The sequence below is a fragment of the Myotis brandtii genome, unplaced genomic scaffold (assembly GCF_000412655.1).
Source record: "Myotis brandtii unplaced genomic scaffold, ASM41265v1 scaffold116, whole genome shotgun sequence".
In the NCBI taxonomy this organism is placed as follows: Eukaryota; Metazoa; Chordata; class Mammalia; order Chiroptera; family Vespertilionidae; genus Myotis; species Myotis brandtii.
In genome coordinates, this window is record NW_005354010.1 from 918,938 (window position 1) to 928,439 (window position 9,502).

A 9,502-nucleotide genomic window follows, 5' to 3' on the forward strand; every position below is an offset into this window, starting at 1 on the left:
AATTTATATAAAAAATATATATATATATATATATTATATGCCTAAGTGATTGGAATGACCAGAACAACCAGAACAACTGAAACGACTGGTCTCTATGATGCACACTGACCAGCAGGGGACAGACGCTCAATGCAGGAGCTACCCCCTGGTGGACAGTGTGCTCCCACAGCAAACCTCCCATGGCCGTCCAACCTTCAGTGGTTTCTCCCTCCCACCGACTGGCCCAGATTGGCCCACTGCCCACCCACCGCAGTGGCAGCTTGGAGGTGAAGGAAGGAAGAGGCAGGGAAGCGGGAAACCGCTTGGTGGCGGGGCGCTAACGATGGTGGCCTTGGTGTCGGGCATCTGTTCTTTCCATGCCCAGCTCAGTTACCTTCACCTCCTCTCCCAAACCCACCGGGCCTTCAGGCCTCAATCAGCCCTGATCACCGGCCAGGCCTAGGGACCCAAGCCATGCACGAATTTCATGCACCAGGCCTCTAGTATCTTTAATAATGAATATATATCACAATGCTGATAATTCTATACAAGAGCATTGGTAATATCTTTAGCTGGGTGAGACTTGAGAAATACTTTTGAGTGTTTGCACAGCCTCTTCTTCCAACACCAGGCTCCTCACCGATCCCTTCAACATCCCATGCCATCCACTGTTGTTCACAGGCTTTTCAGTCAGCTGGCACAGCTGACCACCATGCTCCATTAGCATGAATATTAAATGTTAAATTGCAGGAAAAGGAAGGAAACCAACCATATGCTATTTGTTAATCACCACCATATCCTATTCTCTTCAAAACTTATTTTATTTTTTAATCAAAATTATTTCTCAATTTTTATCATCCTATATTTTGCTGTTGTTTTGGATATTTTTTGTTTGTTATTTGTTTTTGTTGACCCAGAATTCTGTGGATCTTTTAAGTTCAGAAGAAGGGCTTTATTCTAGTGTGTTCAACAACATCCCTGCAATAAAGTCCTGCTTGTAGATATGGCAATGAGAGATGCACTGTAGTGCATGAGTAGCTTAAAAAGCATGATTGAAAAGAACTTTAGGACACTGAAATAGAAACCTTTTGTCCTGTTCCATTGCTCAAATAAGTAGTCTCAAGACAACTTGGTCCTGTGTTGCTGCAGCAGCACATCAACAAAACCAATGTGATCCTGGTCTTATTAGCAAATAAAAATTTGAACATTTGTATGTTTAGACACATATTTACAAATATATTATTAACAATGTCAATATTGGTTATAAGTAAGTATGTTCAGTATTATATCAGTGCATAACTAAGATGCCTAATAATTTCCTCCTGTGCTCCAATAAATTTCCTTGAACATATACTCCAATTTGAAGTCCCTTGTTTAAGAGAAATCCTTCATTGCTTGTTGGCTGTGAGTAAAAATTTCTCTATCTCTCCTCACATTTCTTAATTATGAATGTATTCCCAATCTACACTGAAATTGCAATGAATTTGGAATATTTCTCTGCATAAACAAATAATTGATTTAGTCTATAGTCAAAGTTACCACTATTTACCTTATAAAAGTAACATACAAAATAAACTCAGTTTATATTCTTTCAATACTATTCTATTTTTCCATCTAGGATGGCTCATAAGTGTATAGATGATACTACCAGATGTGGTACTTTGATGGCATTAACCATCCCTAACACCATCCGAATTCGGTTGTAATATGTATAGGAAAACTTCACATATAAATTAAAAAAAAGAAGAAGAATTCTTTAGGACTCTCTCTGCAACCCAATGGTCATTCCTCTGGCTAAAGCAATCTTAATATTTCACTAATAATGCCATCAAATTAGATTGCCTTCTTTTTCTAATTATTTATTGTTTACTAGAGGTCCAGCACATAAAATTCATGTACTCAGTGAGGGGGCGGGGGGGGGGGGGGGCTCAGCCCTGCCTGTGCCCTCTTAAAGTCTAGGAGCCCCGTGACCATTCACCTCAAAGAGGTAGCCCTGCCCACCCACCACAACCCTCTGGTCGGTGGCCTGGGCCTCCCTCTTTGGGACTATTGTGGAGCCCCCCAATTGATTGATCACCCCACCGACCAGTGGCCTAGGCCTCCCTCTGCAGAGCAATCATGGGGCGATGGCCGGCCCCCGACCAATCTCATCACACCCACCTTGGCTGGCCTGGCGCCAGTGGGTGTCATAGCATGGTCGTCTGGAAGGTCATCCGAACTGTCGTTCTGCTGTTTTGTCGATTTGCATATTTTGTTTTTATTATTATAGATAGCTTCCTTTTAATAATTGTTGTAGCATATAGAGAGGTTTGATAATTTATAGACAGATGCAAATTACCCTTAAAAATTAGAACTGATTTTCCTCTTACGAATATGTTTTTTTTCTGTTTCACATTTGAGCTTTGTAAAATTACTGTAGAAATTAAGGCAACTTCTTAGATTCATACAGTGGATAATATACTATATTTATTTCAATAGCGCTGACTTTCAACTGCTATAATTTTAATCCCATCTAAAAGCAACAAAAACAAAGTGAGCTGAAAAAGAAAAAAATAGTTTAAATCCTTGCTTGCGGTGTACATATCTTTTTCAACTCAACTTCACTGAATTTGTCATCTAATCTTTTCTAAAATGCTCAGCAAGAACTTTCCAAGGGCCCATTACATGTAATCACCACATCATCCAACGTGGAGAAAAGGGACCTTTGCATGTTCATCCAGGCAATGGAAGTTAAAAAACAACCTGTGATCAATGGTTCATTATTTTTCTTTGGGCCTCAAACTTTGGTTCCTCTTAAGAAATCTTATGCTGTTAAAATTTCAGATACTTATTTGACTAACAGTCACTAAATTGTAGGAAATTAGTAAGCAGAGTGTTGAGAATAATTTAAATGTTTTCCAAAGGTACCAATGTTTAAAATAAAAGAGTAACAGGATTAGAGTTTATTACAAAGAAAATAGCATTCTAATTTTAAGTACTGCATGAAAACAAATTTGCTCAAAGAATGTTTAGCATTGCTAATAGTTTATTATTTTCAAAGTGGAGACATACAAGAAATTATATTTCTACATGTGTGGCAGGCATATTATGTTTGTTCTAAAAAGAAGAAAAAATACAAATTATCAAAAGAAAGACTTATACTTGACTATAATCCCACTGTAGGTGAATTTGGGCGTATTTTCTTTATATTCTTCTATTCTATCTATCTGTCTAGCTAGTTTTCTGTTATTTTTTTTCTATCTATCTATCTATCTATTTATCTATCTATCTTTCTATCATCTATCTATCTATCGATCTCATCTATCTTACTATATGAGAATCAAACTACACTATAACACAGATCACTTTATACTCTGAATTTTGTCACTTAACTATATAACATGCCATTATTTCTGTTTCTATGAACATTCAATATCATTGTTAATGAGTAAAGAGTTTTATATGAATGGTTGTGAATTGTACTTCATTGTATGACTGTTGTAACAGACACAATGATATGCATTCCTGATAATTATCATCTCTTTTCTTCCTAAGTTTTAGGTATCTACTCATCACCTGGGTAACTCAGGGAAAGTCAGACTACTCTACTGTATTTCATTCTCCAGAGAGAAGTTCTGGTGGACTTAATGACACTTATGTGGTCCATAGTTCCTAAAATCAAATTGGCATAATTTTGATAAATGTGATATGATACATAGTACGTTGATTTAAATATAATGTAAGTAGTGCATTATAATCATAAACACTAATGTATTTGGGAAAGAATTGTAGCAGGGCCTATATGATTAGAACATTTTCACTGAATTTTTGAGGGTCATGATTAGAAGTACAATATCTAATACATTTTCAACTTTGGGATCCAATTGTATTAGATATTGTTATATCCTGTTTATATTTTATAATGTCCTTAATTCTATTTAGGAAGTTTGAATTTATAGAACATTACAATACTGAATATTAACAATTATCCAAATGTCTGTGACATATTGACATTCTGCACTATGCTTACTTAAAATTAAATCAAAGACAGCACTGCACGTATTATACACATACATTACATAATATAAATACACATACACACACATGTGTTATATAATATAAACACACACACAGAGGGAAAGAGAAAGAGTCAGTATTTGGATTAATCAGTCCAAAGAAGACTTTAGCCAAAGCCTCAAGTGTCTGTTTTTCATGTACTATTCTCTGCTATGAATATGCAATTCTAAATTACTAGGTATTAAAATTATCTGCAGGAAATTAAAGATTGACTATTCCTAAATTAAGACAATAAACATGAATTATATTTGCATTCCTATACTAAAACTTTGGTATAGCAAAATATAGTATTATATGTAAATTTGATAAGAAAATTTTGTAAAACAAATAGATTTGTAGTTCAGAAAAAAGCAGCAAGATAAAAGTTTGGAATATCAGGATGTGATCTATCAGAATCTATATATATGAAAGCCTAAGTGACTGTTAAGACTGAACAACAAGTCGACTGGTGGCTATGATGTGCACTAACCACCAAGGGGCAGACGCTCAACACAGGAGCTGTCCCCTGGTGGTCAGTGTGCTCCCACAGCCAACCTCCAGCAGCTGGTCAACCTCCCATGGTCCCTCCCCTGAGCTGGCTGCCCCGATTGCTGGACAGGCTGAGGGACCCCACCCGTGCACAAATTTGTGCACCAGGCCTCTAGTTAGTAATAAATTATGAAAAATCACTGAGCTTTTCTAATACTAGAAATTAAATAAGAGGAAGAACTGGTTAATGTAGCCAAAATCACAATTATGAGCCATACACTTACTATGTACTTATAGCCATTGTTAGATGACATAGATAACCTGTTGTACATAATTTTGGAGACTGAGCTAATTCAGATATATTAAAAAATCTTAAACTAGAGCAGACCTTTTTATCTCTTAGGGGCTGACTATATATATATATATATGTATATATATATATATATATATGAAATAATAGCTGGAATCTGTCACCTTAGAAATTAGAACAATTAGATGTCAGCATGCAAGTGTCCTCAAATTGAAAGAGAACAAAAATAGCTAAAGGGAAAGGAGTTTCATTTTGAAGTGATGAAAATGTTCTAAAATTGACTGTGATAACAGTTGCATGCACATATCTGTATATATACTAAAAAAAGACTAAAAAATAGAAATCACTCTCCATCACAGAGTTTGGAGTTTTCAGTGACAATAGAACAAAATAATTTTATTGCAATTCCTTAGATGGAAACAATCTAAAACTAGTTGACTTTACACAATAATTGTATTGTGTATTAATAATATGTTATAGTATGTAATGTATTTATTGTGTGGTAAATCTAGACTCCTCATATAATAGTAAAGGAAAGCAATCATTATTTCAACAATTTAAGTAGAAATATTGTCATGTTAAACTTTATAACAGCAATTATAAATTCACTAGTGGCCCAGTGCAGGGATTCATGCACATTGAAAAGAACTTAATTAGAAGTTGGCTGGCAGAACAGGACTGGGTGAGACAGGCCGGACATGGCCTGAAGCCAACCTTCCATGGTCCCTCCTGGGCCAGCCACACCTGGGACTGTGCCGGGGCTCGAAGGGCACCTGCAGAGTGAGCAGGGTCCCTCTAGCAGGTGGGGTCCTTCGGCCTGGCCTGTGGGGATCAACATCCCCTGAGGGGTTCCAGAGTGTGAGAGGGCATTCTGCAAAGTTGCTGTCGTACAGGTTGTGGAACCCAAATGCAAATGTGCAGTAAATCAGATGCAGGGCCTAGAGTGCCTCAGCAACAACATAACCCAGGGCCAAGGGTGGAATCCCACAGACCTGTAAGGAATCAGGAATCGGGCTCCCCCCTTTCTGGTTCTGGGGTGTGTCACCCAAGAACCGCTGCTGCCAAGTCACAACAGCTCTGCAGCTCCTGGGTTGAGCATCTGCCTCCTGGTGGTCAGTGTGTGTCATACCTACAGGCCGGTAGGTCAGATGGTAGCTTAGCCTTTTATATATATGTAGAAGATTTTTAATTCAAAACTAAATACATTTCTCTGCTCTATCCGATGAAATGCACAGAAGCAATGCCTCTTACGCAATGTTACCCTTGCAACCAAATTCTGGTTTCTGATCATTTTCACCAAAAGGAAGGAAAGTTGTCTGGAGAAATGGCTCTACGAAGGTGCAAACTAAGTCTAGAACATCTTGTTGAGCCAGAAAACATGTGACTTTCATGGATGAATGGTAGTATTGAACTAACAAAACAGCCAATCCACAAGCACCTGCCACTGGCCAAATCTGAAACCATTTGAGCTTTATAGGAGACTATTGCCTGAGATCAGCTGAGATAAAGTTCTACTGATTAAGGTTTGGTGCTGACAATACAAAAAGTATTTAATAGTAGACAAAAAAGGAAAGAGTTAATGCAACTCCCACCTAGATAAAGGACACACTATTGCCATTGGCAAGGGCTCTGAGTAGTCTACGCACCTTTTCAGCCCGCGTATGTACTGCCAGAGCTACACTGGTGCCTCAATGCAGGCACTTTGTTGACTGGCAGCCTGTCCCATGATATTGGAATTCTGGAGAAAGAATACCTTATATCAGATGGACTGGCTTCTGTAGAATACTTCTTACTCCCTCAGGCCTGCTCTAAGTGTTTCCTGGCCTGCCTCGATAATACATGCAGCTTTCTGCAAGTTAGTGAACAGTAGACAGAGGCCTGTGTTCCACAATCCAGAGTTCTACCAAAACCACTAAACAATGTCACCTGAGTTCTCCGCAAATCATATGCCATTCAGACCTCAGTGGAGAGAAACCCCTAGATTTTCAAAGGGAAAGAAATTATGCTGCTGAATGAGCATAAAGCAAAATAATTATGATATTTTTATGTAAGTATCACAATTCAGGTTTTACTTTTTATTTCTAGTAATTTTAAGAAATATTGATGTTTATTCCTTTACCTACCCAGTGAAACCAGTTTTATCTACTGTCGTGGAGGGATTCAGATATACAATTTAAAAATATATGACTTTTGATTTTTACCAATTTATTTATTCAACACCTAGATTAAAAGTGTTTGTCCTCACAGTGGTTTACTTAAGGATGGGGACAAAGATTGAGTACTTAAACACAGTAGTTAGTTTTACATATACACAACATGCAAGAAGACAAGTGATATCAAATACCAAATCCTTTATAATATAAACAAACAGGTCTTCTTATTTACAAGTCTTGCTTCACAGAATTTTTTCAGAGATTGTGTTTTTGGTTTTTGTTCTCTCACATATTATTTGTATTATAAACGAGAGGGTGGGGAAGGGGGAGTCTATGAAAGAGGAAGGAAGGAGGAAGGGGTGGAAAGAAAGTTCTATATGTTCAGAAAAAAAATTGGGATGTAAGGTTTTCAGTTGCATGCTGATTTTGTCCAAATAAGTCTTTGCACAGCACTCTGCAATTAATTGAAGTGTCTGTGCTTATATGTGTGTGCCTGGTAAGGCCTCTAGATATACAGTCTTTTCTATCCTAAGTATTACCTTGTTCTTACCAGACCATATTTATGAGGTACTGAATTTCACAGACACAAACACATCTAAAAATGTCCCCATCTCAAGTGAATTTAATCGCAGAGAAAATGGTCTCTATACTGCATTTGATTCATCCATAATGACTGAATGCAGACGGGGTCAATTCCAGTCACCAATTACAAGCTTTTTATTTTAAATTTAGTATATGACAGGGATTCATTTTCTCTCCAGAAATGTGATGCTAAATATTGACCATTTAAAACCTAATAAGATATTGAATGGAGAAGATTAATAAATCAAATTCATTAGCATTGCAAATGCCTTTGAATTTTGCAGGTTGCCATCACAGAAGTGATTTTATTTGACTCCATGGTACCATTATGCTAGCTGCTGGTCTAAATTTAGCTCATTGAATGCCTGATGAAATGTCATGTACTGCAAGTCCATTATAAACCCATCAACTCTTGCATCTGCAATTTGCAAGTTTAGACAGTTATTCTTTGAAATAACTCTTAATGTCCTTTAACATTTGATACATTGTGAACTATTCACCTAGGACAATGCTCCCCTAGTCAAAACACGTGCATTTCCTCTTCTAATTTAAAGATTACAATAAATTTAAATAAAGCAGCACTAGTATTCTTATTATATGTTTATAGGCATTTCAGGTAGAGAATCCATTCAGTCAAATGAAACATAAAAAGATAAAGTCTATGCTATTTTATTTCAAAATAAAAACAACTTTAATAATAACAATAATCGTAGCAACTTTCTTTATGAAACAGGTTAAATTAAAGACTGGCATACATAATGATATTAAACTTCACAACAACTGTTCATATAGGCATTATTTCCCTTTTTGCAATTGAGGAGACTAAATTTCAGAGATATTAATTATTATTTTTGCAAGAAATAGAGGCTAATTAAAGCAGGTTCAGATTTTGATCCTTGAAGTAACTGGTTCCAAAGCCATTCTGCTACTTATCCATCCTAACAGAAATATGTAGTTACTAGAGGCCCGGTGCATGGATTCGTGCACTGGTGGAGTCCCTAAGGCTGGCCTGTGCCCTCTCCCAATATGGGACCCCTCAGGGGATGTCAGACTGCCCCGGTCCTGGCCTGATCCCTGCTGCTGCTTGGTAGCACTGCTGCAGAGGCAGGAGAGGTTCGAGCCATCACAGCTGCACTTGCCAGCCATGAGCCTGGCATCTGGCGCCTGTCAGTCAGCTGAGCAGAGTTCCAACTGTGGGAGCACACTGACCACCAGGGGGCAGCTCCTGTGTTGAGCGTCTGTCCCCTGGTGGTCAGCACATGTCATAGCGACTGGTCAAATGGTCAACAGATCAAGTGATTGCTAAGGGTTTTATATATATAGATTCCTTTCTGCTCTCTTAATCTCAGTTTTTATCTGCTATGGTTATTATTTAGACTGTGAAAATAGAGTTTGTTTGAGGTAAGACTGCCAACTTTGCAGCAACTACTGCCTAGATGTGTTGAATATCCTGGACATTAATCGTGATAACTCCCTATAGTAGGGCAGCACTACATTCAGGAAAAATGCTTTCTTATGCTAAAGGAAGAATGAAAGAAAGTACAAAAGCACAGATTTTGTCCTACTGCTTTGCTCTCAGTTACTCCTCATGGAAGTAGTTGCCCAGGAAAATTGGTTCATTTATGTTATTAATAGCCAAAATAATATGTGTTCCACCACCTACTAATTTAACATAGTCTCACAAACAATGCAAGCTCTATTTTATGATGCATTAACTCCAAAAACCATACAACTAATTATAATTAAATTGCAATTTTAGTCTTTAGATTCCAATTCCTTTTCACTTTGACACCATGTATTCCCTTAGATATAAATATCTGAAATGCATACTTAAATGTTTCCTTCCTCATTTTTTAACAAAATTAATTTGAGTGATTTGACAACAGTTCATGCCCTCAGGCTGAAGATTTTCCAATACATCTTTTGCATATTAAGTTACCCCCCCCCCCCCCCC